Below are 21,379 nucleotides of genomic sequence, written 5' to 3'. Positions count from 1 at the left end.
GATGCGGGACTCGATCCAGGGACTCCAGAATCATGACCTGAGCCGAAGGCAGTCGCCTAACCAACTGAGCCACCCAGGCGCCCCCTATATATGTGTTTTTATGTAAAATTTTAATGGTTGATTTTTTTCCTCTAGAACATTAAACTCATTGAAAAAATATTGTAAAACTGAAAAGTAAATATATTAAAACAACATTATCGTATGTCTAAATAGCTTATTTATACAAAAGAAAAAAAACCCATATTTTATTATAATTTTACTTTCCTGGATTTAATGGAAGCAAATTCATCAATAATATTTTCAAAATCTATTTCTGAAAAAAAATTGTCTCTTAAAAATAAATTTAAGAGGCGCCTGGGTGGCTGAGTCAGTTAAGCGCCTGCCTTTGGCTCAGGTCATGATCCCGGGGTCCTGGGATGGAGCCCCACAGCCCTGAGCTGGGAGCCTGCTTCTCCCTCCCCCTCTCCCTCTGCCTCTCCCCTCTCTCGTGTTCTCTCTCTCAAATCAATCAATCAATCAATAAAATCTTTGGGGAAAAAAATAGAAGTGATAGATACCGTGAGGAAATTTAAAAAATATATTTAAAAATACATAAAAGCGGGGCACCTGGCTGGCTAAGTTGGTAGAGCGTGTAACTCTTAATCTTGGGGTTGTGAGTTCAAGCCCCATGTTGGATGTAGAGACTATTTTTAAAAAATTAAATAAATAACTAACCCCCTTTTAATAAACACATACACAAAATGTTAATAGCTGGTTCATCATGAGGGGGTTTTCGTTAATGGTTTTTTTTTTTTTTAATACTGCATTAAAATGCTGTTTATCTTGAGGACTGAGTGTTGTGTGCTGTTACTGATTGCGTTGCTGAGTGGGGGTCGTGCCTTTGTTCATGTAATGCTCACATGAGCCCTGAGAGGCAGGTCCTCTTTTTTTCAAATGAAGCAAGTGGCTCAGAGGGTGTAGGGGGCTGTGGTGTGATGGGCTCCCTCTAGGGCGGCCTAACTCTGCAATTAGAACCGGATAGGACCACCTTTCTCTTCTGTGTGCTCGGGAGCTCGTCGGTAAAGTGGGAAGGTCATGTCACTCACCTTGCAGCTATGTCCTGGGAACAGTGCATCACGGCGTGCCTGGCACATGTTAGTTATTGTATAATAATGACACGAATTGTGATGATGATGATGGTGATGTGTTGGCAATCAGGGGCCCCAGCCAGATTTGAAACTGCTGGATTCTAAAAACACCAGGCTTCTTCATCTCAGTGACTAGCTCCACCATCTAAGACATCTAAGTGCATTTCTTCCTCTCTCTCGGCTACCTAATAGGGCCCCCCCCATCATTTGTGGGCCCAGCCCGCGGCCCAGTGGCCACACAGCCCAGAGAAGTCACCAAGTCCGTATTTGTTCTTCTGGCAGTTTACTTTCATGTGACTGTTTGATCTCTTTCTCTCAGTGTCCTGTTGCTGCAAGAAGGTAGTGAGAAGCCTGCTCCATGCCCTGGTGATCTCCAGTGTCCCGGAGAAAGCCCGACATACAGTAAATGTTCAATTAATTATCGGTGACGCTAACAATATTAAAATTTCTTTTTTTTTTTTTTTAAAGATTTCATTTATTTATTTGAGAGAGAGAGAATGAGAGACAGAGAGCATGAGAGGGAGGAAGGCCAGAGGGAGAAGCAGACTCCCTGCTGAGCAGGGAGCCCAATGCGGGACTCGATCCCGGGACTCCAGGATCATGACCTGAGCAGAAGGCAGTCGCTTAACCAACTGAGCCACCCAGGCGCCCAATATTAAAATTTCTAATAGCTAAATTGCAAACCCCACAGTTCTTACCATTGACAAGGCCCTTCTTGATCCACCCCCACCACCCCCCTTCCTTACCCTGCCTAATAGCACTTCAACCACTGTGGTCTCATTGCTCTTCCTTGAATGTGCTCAATGTGCTTCTACCCCAGGGCCTTTGCACGTACTGTACCCACCCCCGGAATTTTCTTTTCCCATGACTTGCTCCCTGGCTTTATTCTGCTCTCTCCTCATTCATCACAACCCGAGAAAGGCCGCCTTTGACCCCATCACTTTGACCCAGTCACCCTCTCGTCCACTAACCCCTTCACTCTTTATCAGAGCACACAAATCAAATTTAGTTTGTGGTCTGTCTCCCCCCTCAGAAAGTAAGCACCACGAGACTTTTCAGGGCAGGTTCTTCCACATCATTGTACCCAGGGTTTCTCAACCTTGGCACTATTGACGCTGGGGGCTGGGTCGGTCCTTGTCGGGGGCTGGCGTCCTGTTTACTGTAGGGTGTTTAGCTGCATCCCCGCCTCTGTGTACTAGATGGTAACAGCGCCTGCCCCTTTGCGTGCGGCAGCCAGAATGTTTCCAAATGCCTCCTCGCGGAGGCAAAATCGCCCCCAGTTGAAAAGCACTGTTCTAATCCCATACCCTAGAACAGTATCTGCCATTACAGATACTGTTGGTGTGAAATCCACAGTCTATGAACGAATAATTATAGTTGATAACGCTTGCATCGCGGTGCTCCTGGGAGACTTGCCATGTCCAAGGCACTGATTAGGTGACATTCTACAAACGCCCTGCGGTGCATTTTAATTCCAGGAAAGAACATGCCGGGGCCTCTGGTAGACGCCCTCCCCACCCCGGTTAATTTTGTTGTCCACTGCTGTTTGCTGTTCTCCCTGAAGACCTTTGCAGGACAAAGGCCACTCTTGCCTGTTGCCATGGGAACCGCAGCTGAGGGTGAGGGGAGAGGGGAGGGGAGGGGGCTGCAGAATCGTGGAGACACACAGAGAGAGAGGCTCAGGGCGCCGAAACATCCAGGCTCCAGAGGCAAACGTGAGTTTGAGGACGTCCTTGCATACATGCCACACGACAGGAGTTTGCGGAAAGAACAAAATTCGTTTGCCGCCCCCACCCCCCAACACACACACTGTTCTATCTGTGACGTGAGGAACGCGTCCTCCTTGCGAGGGAAAAATAGAAGTGGTCTGTATTTGATTCTAGGGAGAACTGCACTTGCCTATTCCTCCCTGCTAAGTGAATTTTGGTAAGCGAAACCCAAATAAATAACCAAGTGCTTTCACTAAACGGAAGAAGGAAATGATGCCAGGCACGCGCGCATGACGAAAACGTGTGGGTGCTGTGGACCCAGGTGTGAGGACAAGTTCGTGCCACGTCCCAAGGTCCTTCCAGTGAATCATGGAAACTGTGGGTCGTCTCGGGGACCCCAACTCCCATGGCGTTAAGTACTCTTCAAAAACGCAAGTTGCTTTGTAGGAAAGCACTTTCTCGTTTTCACTGCAAGCCCCTACCTCGCTGGTTTTAATTAATCACGGCCGCTACCATGACCACAAGGTGGGCATTCACGTGCTTGTGAGTTCTGGAAGCAGAACGGCTGGGTCGTTGGGTGAATGTATTTTAAACTTTGCCAAAAATACCGGACAGAGAGGCCGTAGCCCACGTGTGCCCACCGCCCACACTAGGAAGGGGCCTGCTTCCCCAACCCCCCGTTGACGGCGTGTTGTCATCCTTGCCTACCTGATGTGGTGGAAACCGCGTCTCGGTTTGGCTCGACATCCGGTTTGTGGGTCACAGGTGGGACGAGACCTCTGTGACTTTTGCTTGCATGCTGGGAGTTCTGCTCTGTGAACACCTTTTCAGATCCTTCGTCCTGTTTTACAGTCTCTTACTGGCCTGAAACACAATTCATACACGTAAGTGACATACATTCCTTTGACTAGCACGTCGGCTGCAATGACGTCAGCCAGTTGCGTTTTCAATCTCTCTTAACTTGTGGCTTTCCCTGATACATATACATATACACTCTTTTTAAAAATTGTGCTAAAATACATATAACAACATAAAACGTACCATCTTAACCATTTTTAAGGATATGGTCCAGTTTAGGTTCATTCACATTGTTCCACAACCGTCCCCACCATCCGTCTCCAGGACTTTCCATCTTGTGAAACTGAGACTCCGTCCTCACGAGATGACAACTCCCCTTCCCCCTCCCCCAACCCCTGGCGCCACCGTCTACTTTCTATTCTAAGTACCTCATATAAATGGAACCATAACACTGTCTTTTTGTGACTAGCTTAAGCCACTTGGCAAAACGTCCTCAAGGTCCATGCACGTTAGGATTTCCTTCCTTTCTTTTTTTTTTTTTTTTAAGATTTATTTATTTTGAGTGGGGAGGGGCAGAGGGAGAGAGAGAGAGAATCTCAAGCAGACTCCATGCTGAGCACAGAGCCCAATGCGGGGCTTGATCCCAGGACCCTGAGATCATGACCTGAGCCGAAATCAAGACTCGGACGCCTAACCGACTGAGCCAACCAGGCATCCCTCCTTTCTTTTTTTTTTTTTTTAAGATTTTGTTTATTTATTCATGAGAGACACAGAGAAAGAGAGAGAGAGGCAGAGGCAGAAGCAGGCTCCCAAGGAGCAGGGAGCCCGATGCAGGGCTCGATCCCAGGACCCCGGGACCACGACCTGAGCCGAAGGCAGATGCTTAACCATCTGAGCCACCCAGGAGCCCTCCTCCTTTCTTTTTAAGCTGAATAGTATTCCCTTGTGCGGACAGACCGCATTTTGTCCATCTATTCATTCACTGATGGACACTTGGGCTGCTTCCACGTTTCGGCTCCTGTGAATAATGCCTCTCTGAACACGGGTGTACAAATACCTCTTTAAGACCCTGCTTTCAGTTCTTTTGGGTGTGTACCCAGAAGAGCAATTGCTGGGTCGTAGGGTAGCTCCATCTGTAATTTTTTGAGGAACCGCCATACTGTTTTCCAGAGTGGCTGTACCAGCTTGCACGCCCACCAACGGTGCACGAGGCTTCCTGCTTCTCCACATCCTCCCCGATACTTGATACCTGCTGGGTTTTGTTTGTTTGTTTTTAATAGTAACCATCCTGGTGGGCGAGGTGGCATCTCACTGATTTTATGTGGTCAGCTTTATGTGTCTTTGTGCTCGTGTTTGTGTGCTTTTGGGACTCGTTCGTGCATCCTTCCCTCTCTGTGATGGTAAGAACGCCGACACGTCGAGTCTCATACTGAGCAGAGGAAAGGCCCAAGAGAAACCGTGTCCCTCAACGAGGTGCTGGCCCCAGCCGCTCACCGCGGAGTCTGAGCCAGAATTAAACTGAAAAGATGGTTCACATGGGAGAGGAGTTCGTCCGGAGTTTCATGGCCCTCTGGACGAGGCTCGAAGAATGTCAACATTCAGTCTGCGTGCCAGATAAATCAACCGACCTCAGAATTTTCCCTGATTAATGAACTGAGTGCCAGACTGGAGTCCAAGCTCTCTATGTATTGCCTTCTAACTCAGGAAGGGAAAGGCTTTCTCGGAAACAGTAAAACATAGCCAGTGTTCTGGAGACATTCATTCCCAAACATGTTTAAGACTAGTCGTCTGTTCTGTAGAGGGCCATCCCTGGAGCCAGCTGCAGATGAGTTTCTCTCCACTTTTCTGGCATGAAAATCTTGACTCTGATTTTCTCCTGGCTTTAGTTCCAGTGCCGGGTGACTTCCCTGGGACTCCGTAGGCATCAAGCATTTCGAGCCCACTTCTAAAATCCTGTGTTACATTGAATTAAAGTAAAAATCGATGGGAGTGATTACAATAACAGAGTTGTATGTGTAAAATGCTCGGGATGTACTAAGTGAGAAGCCTGTATGATTCTGTGGCCTGGCTTTGTGGATGTGTTTGTAAATTCACATACAGAAACAGATCAAAAAAGAATCTCTGTTTAATCTCTTCCTCCACCTCCTCCGAGTAAGGACTCCCCTTATTTGTCGTCGAGGCGCGCAGGTTAGTGGGATGGCAGAGAACGCCTCCTGGACGGTGAACGTTCATTCCCAGGGGCCGCAGGGGACCCTCGAGTCTGGGGGCAGCAGTGACTGTGTCCTCCCCAGACCAGTCTGTGGCCGGCCTCTACGAGTCTGCCTCCAGAACCTCCACAGGGATCTAAAGCTGTCCTGCCTCTCCAAAGATCTACCTGCCGTCCCCCCGTGCCTCTCTCAACGGCTGGTGTCATGCTGGCTTCTGTCGCTGCCAAGAATGCTGCTGGCTGTTAAACCAGCGTCTCCTTGATCTGGTGTCCAAAAGGCCCGGTGCAGGGAGGCGACAGGACCACGGCTGGCCCAGACCTTATCTGAATAGCAAAGGATGCCCCTTCCCCAGGGGGGTGCAGCCTCACAGCTCCATGTCCAGCTTGGTGGGACAGGATGGTCTGGATTTCAACCCTTTACCAGCCTTGATTATCACCCTTGTGCAGTGAACAGCCTGCACAACTCTACACCGAAGCCCCATGGCCTGCCTACTCATTTTCCGATCTTCAGGTAGGAAAGGAAAGTCCTCCTACTCCTACTGAAAATGTGTCACTCGTGTTTATTGAGCACCTACTGTATGCAAACCTAAACTTGCATGTGAAATTTAATCTCAGACACATCTGTGAGTCAAGGTGTTCTTTTGGCCCCATTTTTCTTATAAGCCCTGTCAGAGCTGATAAACAATATTATGTATATTTATACTTACAATGCTAATTAATAAAACCCAAAGTGCTGTCCAGGGCCTAACAGGGTTCTCTTAACCAGACAAGGAAACTGAGGCTCGAAGAGATGACAGAGATGGCATGATGGATTGGAACCAGAGCCGTCTTTGACCCCTCCCAACCCTGGTATTCACAGCCCCGCCCACGAGGCACCCCCCCAGACGCCAAACCCCAAACCAATGCCGAAACGCCTCTCTCTGCGTCCCTTTCCCGGAGGCGGGACCTGGCACCAGGGTGGTCACCAAGTAAACCACTCGTCCTTCTGATGTCACCTCCGTGTGTTTGTCAGCGTGATTCCTCTCCCTCCCACGGACTCTGAGCCACGTGGACGCCTCCATCCTTGTGTCACTGAGTGATGGACACACTTAATACAAATAACACTCTCTAGATTAATACTTACAGGGGCTAATTAATACAATCCAGAGTGCCTTCCATCGTGACCTGACCTTCCTCCATCGCTGACTTCACCTCTTACGTTCTGTTATCTCACACTGCTGGGGGGCTGCTTCCTTCCTAGGATGTCCCAACAAGCCCCCAGACAGCCTGGGCCCCTCTTCCTTCATCCCTGTTCACTCCCTTCCCTCAACGCCCATCCTCTCCTGGGCCCTCTCCCCAGCCTCTGCCCAAGCTTTTTTTCTTCACTGCTCTAATCACGGTGCTGCCTTCTGGGTTCTCCTGTCCACTGTCCGTGACCCCACTAGAAGAGAAGCCCCAGAAGCAGGGGCTTTCCACTGTCTGGTTTCTGCCGCGTCTGACCCCCTGCTCTGTCACCTGGTACGTGGCCGGGGGGCCTCGATACCTATTTGTCTGATGATTAAATGCCTGTTTCAGAGGAACAGATGTCTCGGATATTAGGGTCTCAGGGTGGAGACTGCTTGTTTTTCTCCCCATCGCATCCCTGGCTTCATGAAAAGAGTGGGGCTTAATCAATATGTAGAATGAGTCAGTGAGTGTTGAAAGGCTAAGACCAACATCCCCGCTTCTTGTGGGGGGTTTGTGAGTTCTTATAAGGCCTGCTGGGACCCAAAGAGCCGGCTTTGTGTTCCTACTCACTGACCCCCATCTAATGATGTGCATGAATGTGCACAAAGGATGGGCCCCATCAGCAGTGGGGAGGGGCTGCAGGTGTGAGACCACCCCCCCCGCCCCCACCCAGGCTGGGTCTCGGTCAGGGGGCACCTCTTCATCTGTTTTCTCTCAAGAGCTGTCACCTGACTGAGCCGCAGAGGCGGGCTCAGGCCGTTGCCATGGAAACTGCAGCGGGCTCCTGGAAGGAGAGGGGAGGGGGCCAGAGAGCGAGAGCCTCAGGAGTACTGGAAATTTCCAGCTCTGGAGTCAGACTGTGCTGGGATCAAAATGTCTGGCTACCCCAAAGCAGGTGCTTACTAAAAGTCTGCTGCAAAAGTAAAGGGCTCGGCACCCCCTCTCCGTGTCTCTGAACCAAGAGTGTTTTCTCCTCACTGCTGTGTGTTCCCAGGAGAATCACACACACACAGGCGGCCCACCTCACCAACATGAATTGCGTTCCCCGAATCCAAAATAATGCCAGCTAAAAGTGGCGAGCAGAGAGACAGGAGAGAAATAATCTCGGGGAATTCCGAGGGCAACAGAGAACATGAAGCAGGGAGCTGAGAGAGATGGGGTGGAGGTCTTACATCGACGAATCATTCTGCAGCTCGTGTCCATTCTCTCTTGCTCGAAAAATGTCCGTCATATTCCGTTGTCTGGACAAACCTCAGTGAATGTGCACACTGCTTGTTGGTGGACATTTAGGATGGTATCCATTTCTCTTCTTTGCTACGCTGCTCTCCAGGGCACAGAGCAGTACCCGGCACAGAGTTTGAACAAACAAATCCGTGTGAGAGTTTCCTGCAGGGCACGAATCTCAAACTGGGTTTTCTGAGTGGTAAGGAAACGCACCTCACCAGCTTTTCTAGATATTGTCACACTGCTCCCCGAAATGGTCTTGGACTTCTGTCTTCGTCACCTGCAGAAATGGACGCCCTCTGGGAATAGACACATTGTGTTTTTCATCTCTGCTGTGTCCTCACCTCGGTCTGGGGTGGAGTGAGTGTCTGGCACATGCCGGGTTAATGAATGGACAAGTAAATGGGTTATATTTGCTCAAATTTGGATAATTGATGCCTATACAAGTTTTTAGTCCAGCTCTTGTTGATTTAACATAAAATCCTAACATTGAATATCCTTCAAAACACAGTTTCTTGATCAAGCGAAGAATTCGTGTCTTTGGGCTGTAAAGTCCTGCAGCAAAGGGCACTTCATATCCCGGTGCGCACATTCTATGCACTTGTCCCTGGGACCGCCTCGACCTCGGTGTGGCTGTGGGTGTTTTTGTGAACGTCTGCGGGGCCCAGGCTCCCAGAGGTGGGTTTGCCGGGTCAAGGGGCATACGCGTTTTACAAGCTAAGGCCCACCGCTAAAAGAACTTGCCAGAAAGGTTATAGCAAGCTGCCTTCTCAGCACCAGCCCCAGAAGGTATCCGTTTTCCACGCAACTGCCAACTCCGCTGGACGATGTTTTCATCTCTGTCCCTCTGACCACGGGAAAAACGGCTTGCCAGTTTGCTTTTCACATCCAGGGTTCTGTTGTTGTTGTTGTTTTTGAGTACAAAGAGGTTGGAATATCATTTTGTATTTTTTGATCATTTCAATTTTCTTATTTTTTAATTTTTAAAAAATATTTTATTTATTTGTCAGAAAGAGAGCACAAGCAGGGGGAGTAGCAGCCTCCCCGATGAGGGACTCGATCCCAGGACCCTGAGATCACCACCTGAGCCAAAGGCAGACGATTAACCAACTGAGCCACCCAGGCTTCCCTCAATTTTTTTCTTTAAAGCCTTCCTGTCCATATATATAATTTGAGGCTCATTTCTGCCCCCCTCATATTTTAAATTCATTTGTCACAAACACAACTGGCAGATAAAAGATACAATTTCTTTGATCTTCATTAGGTTGCAAAGTAGTTTCACCCATTTTGTCTCTTTGCTTTACTTTTTTTTTTTCCTTCTGTACCTACTTTTTCAGCTCTTGTCTTTTCTTCTTAAGGCAGTAAAAGTTCTAGAGTTGTCTTTCCTGAGCTCTTCTCCATCCAAATATGAAAACATTCACCCAAGCTTTCTGTGCTGAGCAGAAAGCTGAAGGCCATCGGCTCTCTCCCTATCCCGTGTGGTCCTCCTTCCTCCTACTCAGACAATTCTAGGGTCTCCAATATCCGACCAACCGCCCGTCCATCCAAGGAAGGAAGTTTAATGCTATGACACCACGTTAAACGAATAAAGGCACCAGAATCCCGACTGTGAGCTGAACAGAATCCACTCATTTGTTCACATTCTGAAAACATCTGGAGACCCTCCCACAGGCCAGGCAGACAGTAGGGAACCCAAATACATATGTTGGTTTAACGTCTCCCCCCGCCACTGGACTACATGCTCGCCAAGGGCAGGGAGTTTGGTGTGCTTTCTTCCTCATGCACCCCCTCTGCCTCGCGTGACCCTCGCCCGCAGTGGTCCCTCCATCAGCTTCTGCTGAATGACTCTAAGAGAACCTCCTTGGAAGGAACAGAAGCCCCTCACAGCTCAGCTCTCCGAGCCAAGAGCGTGCCTTTCCTTGTATCCCCGCTCCCAGGACAGTCGACCCATATTTGTCGAATAAATGAATGAATGAATGGACAAGGAGAAGAAACCATAATGCTGATGTTACTGGTGCTTTAAAGACACGTGTGATTTCTGACCGGGTCCTGGGAGGCCCTCACAGCGGGTTTTGTGATCTTTTGCCGAGCTCCCATTCAAGGATGTATTTCAAGGGGCACGAGAGTCCGGCTCAGACCACTGCTGCAAGACTGTGGGCCTGAACCCCCAGCTGCCCTCCCTTCCTAGAGCAATTACCTGGTCTCCAGAAGGAGGTGGGCTCAGCTGTTGCCGTGGAAACTGCAGCTGGGGGAGGGGGAGGAGAGAGACTGGAAGTCGTCCCCCCCATCAGAGTGTGTGTGTGTGTGTGTTGCGGGGGGGTGTTCCCAGCGCTGGTGAGCGCACCATACAAGTTCACTGACAGAAGGAATGTCCCCCCTGCCGCCCCAGTCCACGCGCAGTGCTCCTGGTGGATTGGATTGTTACAGGAACTTGAGATACTAAGGCAACCTGCTTGCCTGTTCTCTGTCAACAGACGCTTGTTTCCCTTTGCTTTCCTCAACCCAGCGTGGCTGACATTTGGGGCCAGTTATTCTTTTTTTGGGGGGGAGGCTGTCCTGTGCATTTTAGGATGTGCAACATCATCCCCAGTCTATTCACTAGATGCTGGGAGCACCTGCCCTGCCCCCCGCCCGTTGTGACAACCAAACGTGGTTGTATTCGCTGCCAAATATCCCCTCGGCGGGAGAAGCAAAGATTGTCCCCCAGGTTACATAGCCCCTGTTGCTGGGTGCAGCCTCCCTGTCGACTGAGGACCCAGTTCCCAAATGCGGGGATCGCTGGGTCGAAGGGTGTTCGGACCGATGGCTAAAACGTGGACCAGAAAGGCAGCACCAGACCACGCCTCACATGGGCCACAGATGAACCTGTGTCTCCAGCCACACCCTCGCACGCTCCCCGTATTTCCATCTAGCGTGGAAAGTGGCGCCTCACTTTGACTTCCATGTCCACTCTGCCAGATGGGAGAGGTGGAGCATCTCTCCGTACTCACTGATAATTCGAATGTTCTCTTCCACACGCAGCTTCTTGCCAGCCCTTTGCTCGCCCTTTCTTTCTGGTCTTCAGCTTCGGTCTTTTGGACACGTCTGCGCCCTTTGTATACGAACCACGAGGTTTGGACTGTGCCGCCTCTGTTTTTGCCAGCTTCTTGCTCCCCTTCCCTTGGCACCTGTGGGTTCCGTCTGGATGAAGCCACGTTCGCCCATCTTCTCTATTCTGTGTGTTGGTTGTTGCTTCTTCACCCAGATGCTTCACACTGCGTGGCCACTAAACAGTCACCCCCTTTCTGCCTGAGCAGACAGTGCCCAGCTCCGGTGGCCACAGACGGAGTTCGGGGCTCAGCGTTACAGAAAAGAGGGCTCCAGTGGCTAATGTCTCGCCGTCACTCGGGGTGTGGACAGCAGGCCGCCAAAGACCAGGCCTCGAGCAGCGGGAAGATGGCAGATGAGTTCGCATGCGCACAGACGGTGAGTCCTGCCCCGGAGACAGGTGATGTGAGATTGTCTGGATGGGCAGCAGAACCAAATCCAAGCGCATTCGCACTCCAGAAGGAGAGGACGCCAACAGTGGAAGGTCAACCTGGCCAGAGGGTGCCAAGGGCAGCGTGTAGAAGGCCTGCCTCACTGAGAAGCCGTCTTGGGAAGGGGTGGGCTCAGCCCGGACTTCTCTGCGCAGAGCCTGGGCCTGGCCAGTGGGGTGACCGGCACTCCTGGTGTGCCTGGGGCTGCTAGACCGTTGTTAGAAATGCAGGAATAACAGGCTCCACCAGACCTACTCAGTCAGCTGCCAGGTGATTCAAAAGCACAGAAAAATTTGAGAAGCGCTGCTTTAGGAGGCAGAGGAGACGTGGGAACAAGGCTGGCCTGGCGGCATCCGACCTCACCGTGCAGCTCTCTGCAGCCTGGGTCCCCCACCCTCACCACCAGTAGCAGGACAGAGGGACCTGGAGCTGCCCCACCCCTCTCCTGGCCGTATTAACCAGGCCTCTCACTGTCTGTGTTTCTGACGCTGTGACCTCTCGGGGCCTTGCTGACCCTGCAGGGACTGCCCCTCGAGGGACAGCTAATTCCGAGAGACAGGCAACCAGCGGAGCGTGCCTCTTGTATGCACGCCAGCCAATCCAGAGCCCACCCCCCACCTGCTCCGGAGGGCGCGCACCCTCTGGGCCACTGTCCACCCGCCCTCAGCCGCCCAGGGCCAGGCGCCCGACAACCAGGGGCAGCCCCTGCGCCCCACCGCTCGCAGAAACGATCCAGGCGAGCCGACCCTAAGCCTGCTTCCTCGGCCTTGCCGGCTCCTTCCCACAGAAGCCACGGCCCAGGCTCTTGCTGCAGGTCCCCTTCGCGCCCTCTGCCTCCTGGCCGACGCGCTGCTTCCCTGCGTGGCCCCTGCCTGACTGGGTGTGCCCTCTCCTCTCGAGAATGGTGAGTAGCCACTGACGTTTTCAGAGGCACTCATCTCCTGATCTGTGTTGACCTGGCCACGCCTAAGTCATAATGAAGCCTGTATTTTAAAATACTCGGTCACGGCGGGGCTGGGCAGGAACCCTGGGCACGGGGCCTTGGAGGCACCCTTTCCAGACACAGAGATCTACCAGTTCTGCCTCAAAATGCTCTGTGTTTCGTTACTGACCATCTTTCTCATTTCCTGCAGTAACCTCCTCATTGTTCTGCTTCCTTCCCCCAGGAAAATGGCCCTGTCCCTCCCTGATTCATGCTCCAGTTGCTCTGGGGATGAAAGCCCCTCTCCATACTGAGCCCCACAGCTGGACGCATCAGAGCTTTCCCAGAGGAGGCCTGGTGGGAGGCAGGCTGCTGGGGAGAAGGGGGCCCAGGACTTCTCCGGCGGGTTGGTTTGCGAAGTTCTGAACCCTAACGCGCCAGGCTCTGCACTGCCTGCAAGCTGGTGTGTGAGTGTGGAGAGGTGGGTGCACGTACATTACCACGTGTGACGTGTCAGAGCACAAATTAACACACGGACACGCTTCACGTGGCCTGAGTGTGTGCGGTGAGCATCGCAGAGCTCAGATGGCAAGTGTTCACTGAGCGTTTACTACGCAGCTGGCCTGTGACCCTTCCCACAGATGTGGGAACCACAGGTCGAGCTACGCTGCCATTCTTTCCTTTTCTCTGTGATTAAAACTTTGGAACAGTTACGAGAGACGTGGTTGCAAAAGAAACTATGTTTGTGCTTTAGAAATGGATCCCTCCAGCACGGTGTCCACAAGGCGCATCTTTCGGAAGGAAATTCTCTAGATCAGGGACCGTTCCAGGGTGGGGTCTTCACGAGGCTTCATCCGGCCCCCGGGATAACTTCTAACAGCTTCACCCAGGGAGGAGGATCCTCCATCACTATTCGGCTCCCACTTAAAATGTTGGCCTGTCCCATTATCCCCTCCTGGCCACCATGCTGGCCCAAGCGTCCCCCGCCGGAGTCCCAGATGGCTAGCCCAGCCTCCTCCTCCGCTCCCTCCACCACGGACTCCGTGCCTCAGCCAGGGTGCGGTTTCTGACAGGCAGGGGGTCAGTACTGTACGGAGTTCATACTGTATCTGCTTTGGTCTTCCCATGAATCCAACACAACCGGTAGATTCTTAATGAATGCAGCCGAAGTGCCCAGAGACACAGACCGAGGGGGCCTCTCACAGCGTGTCTGTGAGACAAAATGATTGGAAACAAGACTATAGAACACAGGAATGGCGCACAAAAATGAGAACTTCACACTGTTTTAATTAAAAGATAAAAACAAATTTCTCTCCCTTTGAAAACACAATCAAAATTCTGGAGAAATATTTCATATCATGGGACATCGTCACGAGGGAAGAAAATCGGATGACAAGCTGCAGAAACACAGCCCCGATCTCGAGTAAACACTGACAGGCTTATCTGTGCAGCGAGCACAGAGAAACAGAAACACAGCCTCCAAAAAACAGGCACCACGGCGGAGCCGCCGCCTGATTTGGGATAAAATTCAGAGACCCAGCAAATCTCGAGGACCCTTCCTGCTCTCTGACCCGTAGCTCGACCTGTGGAAATCTCCCCCGGGGAGCGAATGCGGCACATGGAGGCCGATCTGAGCCCAGGTTGGCCATGCCGCTGTTGTCTGGGAGAGAGAAATGTTAGGACAACGTTCTCCCTTCCCAGAGGCAGTCGAGGGTCCCCCCCAGTCCCGGAGGTCTCTACCCAGCTGTGTGGAGGGAGCCCCTCACACTTCCAAATCCTCCCCTTTCCCAGGGAGGGAGGCCACCAGCTCCCTAATGCAGAAACGGTGTAGGTTCAAGAATCGTCAGAGTTCTACCAGAGAAATAACCGGTGGTGTTACAAGCCGAATTGTGTCCCCCCAAACTCATAAGCTGACGTCCCAGCCCCCAGCACCTCCGAGTGTGAGTGTACTTGCACACAGGCCTTTAAAGAAGTAATTAAGGTAAACTAAGGTCGTCAGGGTGGGCCCTAATCCAATGTGACTGGTGTCCTCGTAAGAAGAGATCAGGACACGGACACGCACACGGGAAAACCATGGGGGGAAACGGGGAGAAGGCAGCCGTCTGCAGGCCAGGGAGAGAGGCCTCAGGAAACCCAGCCCTGCGCATACCTGGATCTCAGACTTCCAGCCTCCAGGACTGGGAGAGAACACATTTCTGTTGTTTAGACGGCTCAGCCTATGGGGCTTTATCATGCAGCCCAAGCAAACTGGTAGAGGTAGGACATATACGTACATTCGTGTGTGTGTGTGTGTATGTGTGTGCACACACGTATTTGCATGTACGTGTGTACATGTGTATTTGCATGTACATATGTGTGTACACGTATTTGCATGTATGTGAGTGTGTACACGTGTATTTGCATGTACGTATGAGAGTGTGTATACGTATTTGCATGTACGTGAGTGTGTACACGTATTTGCATGTACGTATTGAGTGTGTACATGTGTATTTGCATGTACGTGAGTGTGTACACGTATTTGCATGTACATATGTGTGTACACGTGTATTTGCATGTACGTGAGTGTGTACACGATTTGCACGTACGTATGTGAGTGCGTACGCGTGTATTTGCATGTACGTATGTGAGTGTGTACACGTATTTGCATGTACATGTGTACACGTGTATTTGCATGTATGTGTACACGTATTTGCATGTACGTATGTGAGTGTGTACACGTATTTGCACGTACGTGTGTACACATGTATTTGCATGTACGTATGAGTGTGTACGTGTGTATTTGCATGTACGTGAGTGCGTACGCGTGTATTTGCATGTACGTATGTGTGTACACGTATCTACATGTACGTGTGTACGCGTGTATTTGCATGTACGTATGTGAGTGCGTACACGTGTATTTGCATGTATGTATGTGAGTGCGTACACGTGTATTTGCATGTACGTGAGTGTACACGTATTTGCATGTACATGAGTGTGTACACGTATTTGCATGTACGCGTGTATTTGCATGTACGTATGAGTGCGTACACGTGTATTTGCATGTACGTATGTGAGTGTACACGTATTTGCATGTACATGAGTGTGTACACGTGTATTTGCATGTACGTATGTGTGTACATGTGTATTTGCATGTACGTATGTGAGTGCGTACACGTGTATTTGCATGTACGTGAGTGCGCAACATGTATTTGCATGTACGTGAGTGCGTACACGTGTATTTGCATGTACGTATGTGAGTGTGTACACGTATTTGCATGTACATGAGTGTGTACACGTATTTGCATGTACGTATGAGTGTGTACGTGTGTATTTGCATGTACGTATGAGTGTGTACGTGTGTATTTGCATGTACATATGTGAGTGCGTACACGTGTATTTGCATGTACGTATGTGAGTGTGTACACGTATTTGCATGTACATGAGTGTGTACATGTATTTGCATGTACGTATGAGTGCGTACGCGTGTATTTGCATGTACGTATGTGAGTGCGTACACGTGTATTTGCATGTACGTGAGTGCGTACACGTATTTGCATGTACGTGAGTGCGTACCCGTGTATTTGCATGTACGTATGTGTGTACACATATTTGCATGTACGTATGTGAGTGTGTACACGTGTATTTGCATGTACGTATGAGTGTGTACACATGTATTTGCATGTATGTACGAGTGTGTGCACGTGTATTTGCATGTACGTGTGTGAGTGTGTACACGTGTATTTGCATGTACGTATGTGTATGTATGTGTGTACGTGTATTTGCATGTATATATGTGTATGTACATGTGTACGTATATGGGGGTACAGCTGTATGTTTGCACGTATAGATACGTTTCTTAGTACATACAGATACAGACAGACTTACCTATAACCATGTTTGGTTTTTTTTTAAGGGACTCATTTCAAGGAATTGGCTCACATGGCTGTGGGTCTGGCAAGTCTGAGATGCGTGGGACTGGCTGGCAGGCTGGAGACTCAGGCAGGAGCTGAGGCTGCAGTCTTGAGGCAGAATTCTTCCTCGGGAAACCTCAGTGTTTGCTCTTCAGGCCTTTCAACTGATCGGAGGAGGCCCACCCACATTCTCTAGGAAAGTCTCCTTACTGCAAGTCAACTGATTGTAGATGCTGACCACATCTACCAAATACCTCACAGCAACACCCAGATTCAAGTTTGACTGAGTAACTGGGGATGAGAGCCTGGCCAAGCGGACACAAAACCAGCATTGTCCCTTCAATGGTCCCCTCCATCCACCAGTCCTGGCTTTTCATCCACAATGGTGCCAACATGGACTTTCCTTTTTTATTTTTTAAGATTTTTAAAATTAATTAGCAAATTAATTAATTTATGAGAGAGAGAATGCACGCAAGTAGGGGGTAGGGGCAGAGGGAGAGGGAGAAGCAAACTCCCTGCTGAGCAGGGAGCCCAACAGGCTCGATCCCAGGGTCCCGGGATCATTACCCGAGCTGAAGGCAGATGCTTAACTGACTGAGCCCCCTGAGTGCCCCCAACATGGACTTTCTTAAAAGAAAAGGCACCTGTGTATACATCTTGGGTTAAAACACATCTGTGGATCCTCACATTGCTCTTTAGATAAAGATTCCATTCCTTTTTTTTTTTTAAAAGATTTTATTTATTTAATTGTGAGGGAGAGAGCGCAAGCAAGCAGGGGGGAGGGGCAGAGGGAGAAGCAGACTCCCTGCTGAACAGGGAGCCCAATGCGGGGCTCAATCCCAGGACCCCAGGATCATGACCTGAGCAGAAGGCAGACGCTTAACCGACTGAGCCACCCAGGCATCCCAAAGACTCCATTCCTTACCACAATGCGAAAGCTGTTCAAACTCCAGAATTTCTATAGGGGAAGGAGGTTTGGAGGCGCCCTGGTTGGGGAAGTATATTGATTTGTGAGGACTATTGTAACAAAGCTCCGCAGTGAGGGCTCACACAACAGAAATGTATTGTCTCACGGTTCTGGAGGGGAGAAGGCCGAGATCCAGGTGTGGGCAGGGGGGGTTTCTCCTGCGGCTTCTCTCCTTGGCTTGTAGATGGCTGTCTTCTCCCTGGTCCTCACCTGGTCTTCATTCTGTGTGTGTCTGTGCCCACATTTCGTCTTCTTGTAAGGACATCAGTCATACTGGATTAGGGTCCACCCTAGTGATCTCATTCTAAGTTGATTACCTCTGGAAAGACCCTGTCTCCAAATGTGGTCACATCCTGGGGTCCTGGGAGTTAGGACTTCAACAGACAAACTCCCAGGGCAGACATAACAAGAAGCAAGAAGTTACTTGCTCTGAGGCTGTGTTTGCACAAAGTGATGAACTATTATGCAAAACAGGCATATGGTTATACTGTAAAGGATGCACAACAGTTTTATGCCAAAAGACAAACCCTATGAAGAGACAGGTATGTATGTGAACTTAATTTAGACATACACAGGTGAAGCAATAAAAGTTAGTTCTTCTTATTGATTTGGTTTCAAATTGAACCAATTACAGAGATTTTAGTTACATAAGCATATTTAGAATCAGGCTGGAATCACAGCTGAACATCAGTTGAACCAGAAAATAACTAAGAGAAAGGATTTCCACTCCCCTACCTCCCCCCAAAAAACCCACCCCAGAGTGATTACTGACAGGACCAGGGGAGAAAATCTGCAAAATGACAACCAGAATGAAGTATTTTTGTGGTTTGGAAGTAGAGATCGCTAAAACACTGGCCAGGTCTGTGCTGTTTCTGAGAAAACGGCTCTCTTCCTGAGTTCAGATGGCAACATCTCTACTGCTTGGATCCCAGCCAGGCATTTAGCGTTTGAATCAAGGGAGAAATTCCACGGTGGGTCATTGAACTGAAGTTTTCTCTAACTGCTTCTTCTCAGGGGTATCCAGTCAGAAATGTCATTCCCTTCTGACCTGCTTTTCTATTCAGGTTCGACCCAAATTCCTCCCCGGGTCAAAGGACTCCTTTTCTCACTCATGACAAGAGAGCATGGGTGAATATTTTTATAATCTTGGGGTAGAAGAGGCAGCAGCAACCATAATGCTAAAACCAAAACACAGAAAATGTTGATATGTGTGATTCCCTAACAACTGAAAACTTACACATAATGGGGTGCCTGACTGGCTCAGTCTGAAGAGCTTCGACTCTTGATCTCAGGGTTGTGAGTTTGAGCCCCACCTTGGGTGTAGAGATTACTAAAAAAAAAGTAAGTAAACTTAAAAAAAAAAACCGGATAGCAAAATCAAAAGGAAGAGTTTATTTCCTCTCTATCCAAACGACAAGAATGAAAAAAAACTACAATATTTTAGGTTTGCAAATAGTGGAGAAAAATCTCGAAATGTTGGTAGAAAAGGTGGATGTTAATAGCATCATTATTCATAATGGTCAAAAATTGGAAGCAACCTATTTGGGCAATCCATCACCACGAAAAGAGGCATATGCATATCAAGGAATACTACTGAGCAATAAGAAGGAACGAAATATTAATTACTGGATAATTAATTTTACTAAACATAACACCAATACACAGAGCAACACGGATGAACTCAAAAACATTATGTTGGGTGAAAAAAAGGTCAAGGCAAAATACCGAATGATTTCCTTTACATGAAATTTTAGAAAGGCAAAAGTACAGTGACTGAGAGCAAATCAAAGGTTGCTTGGTGGTGGGCCTACGGAGGGAACTCAGGCAAAGGGCATGGGGACCTTTCTGGAGAAATTAAATGTTCTGTATCTTGATTGTGATGGTTGTTACAGGACTGTATACCATTACTAAAATGTACCAAACTGTACACAAAAAATGGGCAAATCATAGTATATATAAATTATACTTCAATAAACCTGAAGGGTTTTTTTTTTAAATTTCAACTTTGCCAACCTTTGTTCCACGTTGAGAAGATCATTCTTACAGCACAGAACCCTGGGGTGTGGTGGGAGCAGGGGAGACAAATGTTCCCTCCTTCTACAGACACTGATTAAGGCCTTTTGTATGCTTGGCTGGGATCTTGAACCCACATAGAGCTGACCTGAGAGCCTAGAAAATGCCATTCTCTGCAGCCTTGGTTGCCATGGCAACGGCTGGAGCTTGCCTCTGCTGATGGCAGGTTAGTGCTCTTGAGGTGGACAGAGAGGCAGAGGGAGGCTCGGGGAGGCTCAAGTTTTCTCCATCAGTGCTTGCTTGCACATTGGTTTTTAAACACCTTAAAAATATGCTCTTAGGTGAGGTTCTTAAGAAGGGGGCTGCAGTAGGGTATGTGAGCCCCTGCTTTTGCTTGAGTAAGAAACTGGCTGGCGGGCTTCGACAAGAACAGAAGCTGTGGCAAGAACACGGGGTGGGTCCCGGACTCCCGAGGAAGCCCACACACCCAGACGGGGAGGCTCTGTAGCCAGACCCCTGTCTTCAGGGTGAGTTTTTGGAAATTTGTGTTGGCTCCTGGCTGTCCTCTCTGCTCACTGCCATCTCGTCCAGTCCCCTGGATATGCTAACAATTTGCTTCTCCAAGATCCCCACCCTGGCTCCCCAGGCCCAGGCCCAGACCTCCCTCTGGAGCTGTGCGTACATCCCAAATCCCACAAGGTTTGGCACTTCCATCTCAACCACTTTCAGCACGGGCCTCATTCGCAATGAAAAGTGAGGCCCATCAGCACATCAGATCAAACCTCTTCAAGATAGACCTCAGCCATTCTACTCACTCCCAAATGCCTCCCAAATCCTCCCATCCTCTCCTAAAACTTAGATCGGTGGTCTCAAAAGTGGTCATATACATAAATAAACTACTGGAACTTACTTTTTTTTTTTTTTTTTTAAATCTTATCCTCTGGAAATTTTCCAAGTTTTATCTTGCACATAACACTAAACATAAATTATTAGAAGTACATTAAAAGAATTAACAAAATCTTTCTTTCTAGGCATGCCACGGCCAGTCCCCTGGCATCTCCCTGCCTCCCCTTTCCCTCCTCCTGCCTCCTTCCCTGAGGTGAGAGTGAGTCTTCCATATCGCATCCTTAAGCAGAGCCTTTCAGAGCTGCATTAGTTTGGGCACGATTTCTCCAGTTACCAACCCAAATCACTCTTGTATCCTTTCTGTTTTCTTTGATTCCATTGCACCTACAGAAACTGAAAATTCAACCCATCACGGGTAGACCAGTTGTTCCAAAAACTGGATGGGCCTGTGAGAGGTTCTCAATGGATATTTTTGCAGAGAAGATATACAAATAGCCAAGAAGCACATGAAAAGACAGTCAATGTCATTAGCCATTGAGAAAATTCAACTCGTAACTACAATGATATACTACTTTGCACCCACTGGGATGGCTATAATAAAAAAGACAGACAGTCATTGGTAAGAATGTAGAGAAGTTGGGACACTCATAAATGCTGGTGGGGATATGAAATAATTCAGCTCCATTGGAAAACAGTCTGGAAAGTCCTCAAAAGGTTTAAATATGGACTTACAATATGACCCAGCAATTCCATTCCTCAGTATATGCTTAAGAAAAATGAAAACGGGAGCCTGGGTGGCTCAGTCGTTAAGCGTCTGCCTTCGGCTCAGGTCATGATCCCAGGGTCCTGGGATCGAGCCCTGCATCGGGCTCCCTGCTCGGCGGGAAGCCTGCTTCTCCCTCTCCCACTCCTCCTGCTTGTGTTCCCTCTCTCGCTGTGTCTCTCTCTGTCAA

At 49.2% G+C, this 21,379-nt stretch overlaps 1 long non-coding RNA gene across 1 annotated transcript in view; it reads right to left on the bottom strand.

The window, feature by feature from the left end:
* Nucleotides 1–21,379, bottom strand: part of LOC102732977 (uncharacterized) — a 54,828-nt gene that overhangs the window by 10,333 nt on the left and 23,116 nt on the right. The window contains exon 2 of the long non-coding RNA XR_434139.3: nt 3,545–3,700. This is a non-coding gene — a long non-coding RNA (uncharacterized LOC102732977). The remainder of the gene's footprint in view (nt 1–3,544; nt 3,701–21,379) is intronic.

The sequence above is a fragment of the Leptonychotes weddellii genome, chromosome 16, assembly GCF_054177405.1.
Source record: "Leptonychotes weddellii isolate Sample4059 chromosome 16, ASM5417740v2, whole genome shotgun sequence".
Lineage (NCBI taxonomy): Eukaryota > Metazoa > Chordata > Mammalia > Carnivora > Phocidae > Leptonychotes > Leptonychotes weddellii.
The sequence above is the reverse complement of the archived record's forward strand: the minus strand, read 5'-3'. Positions and strand labels throughout refer to the sequence as shown.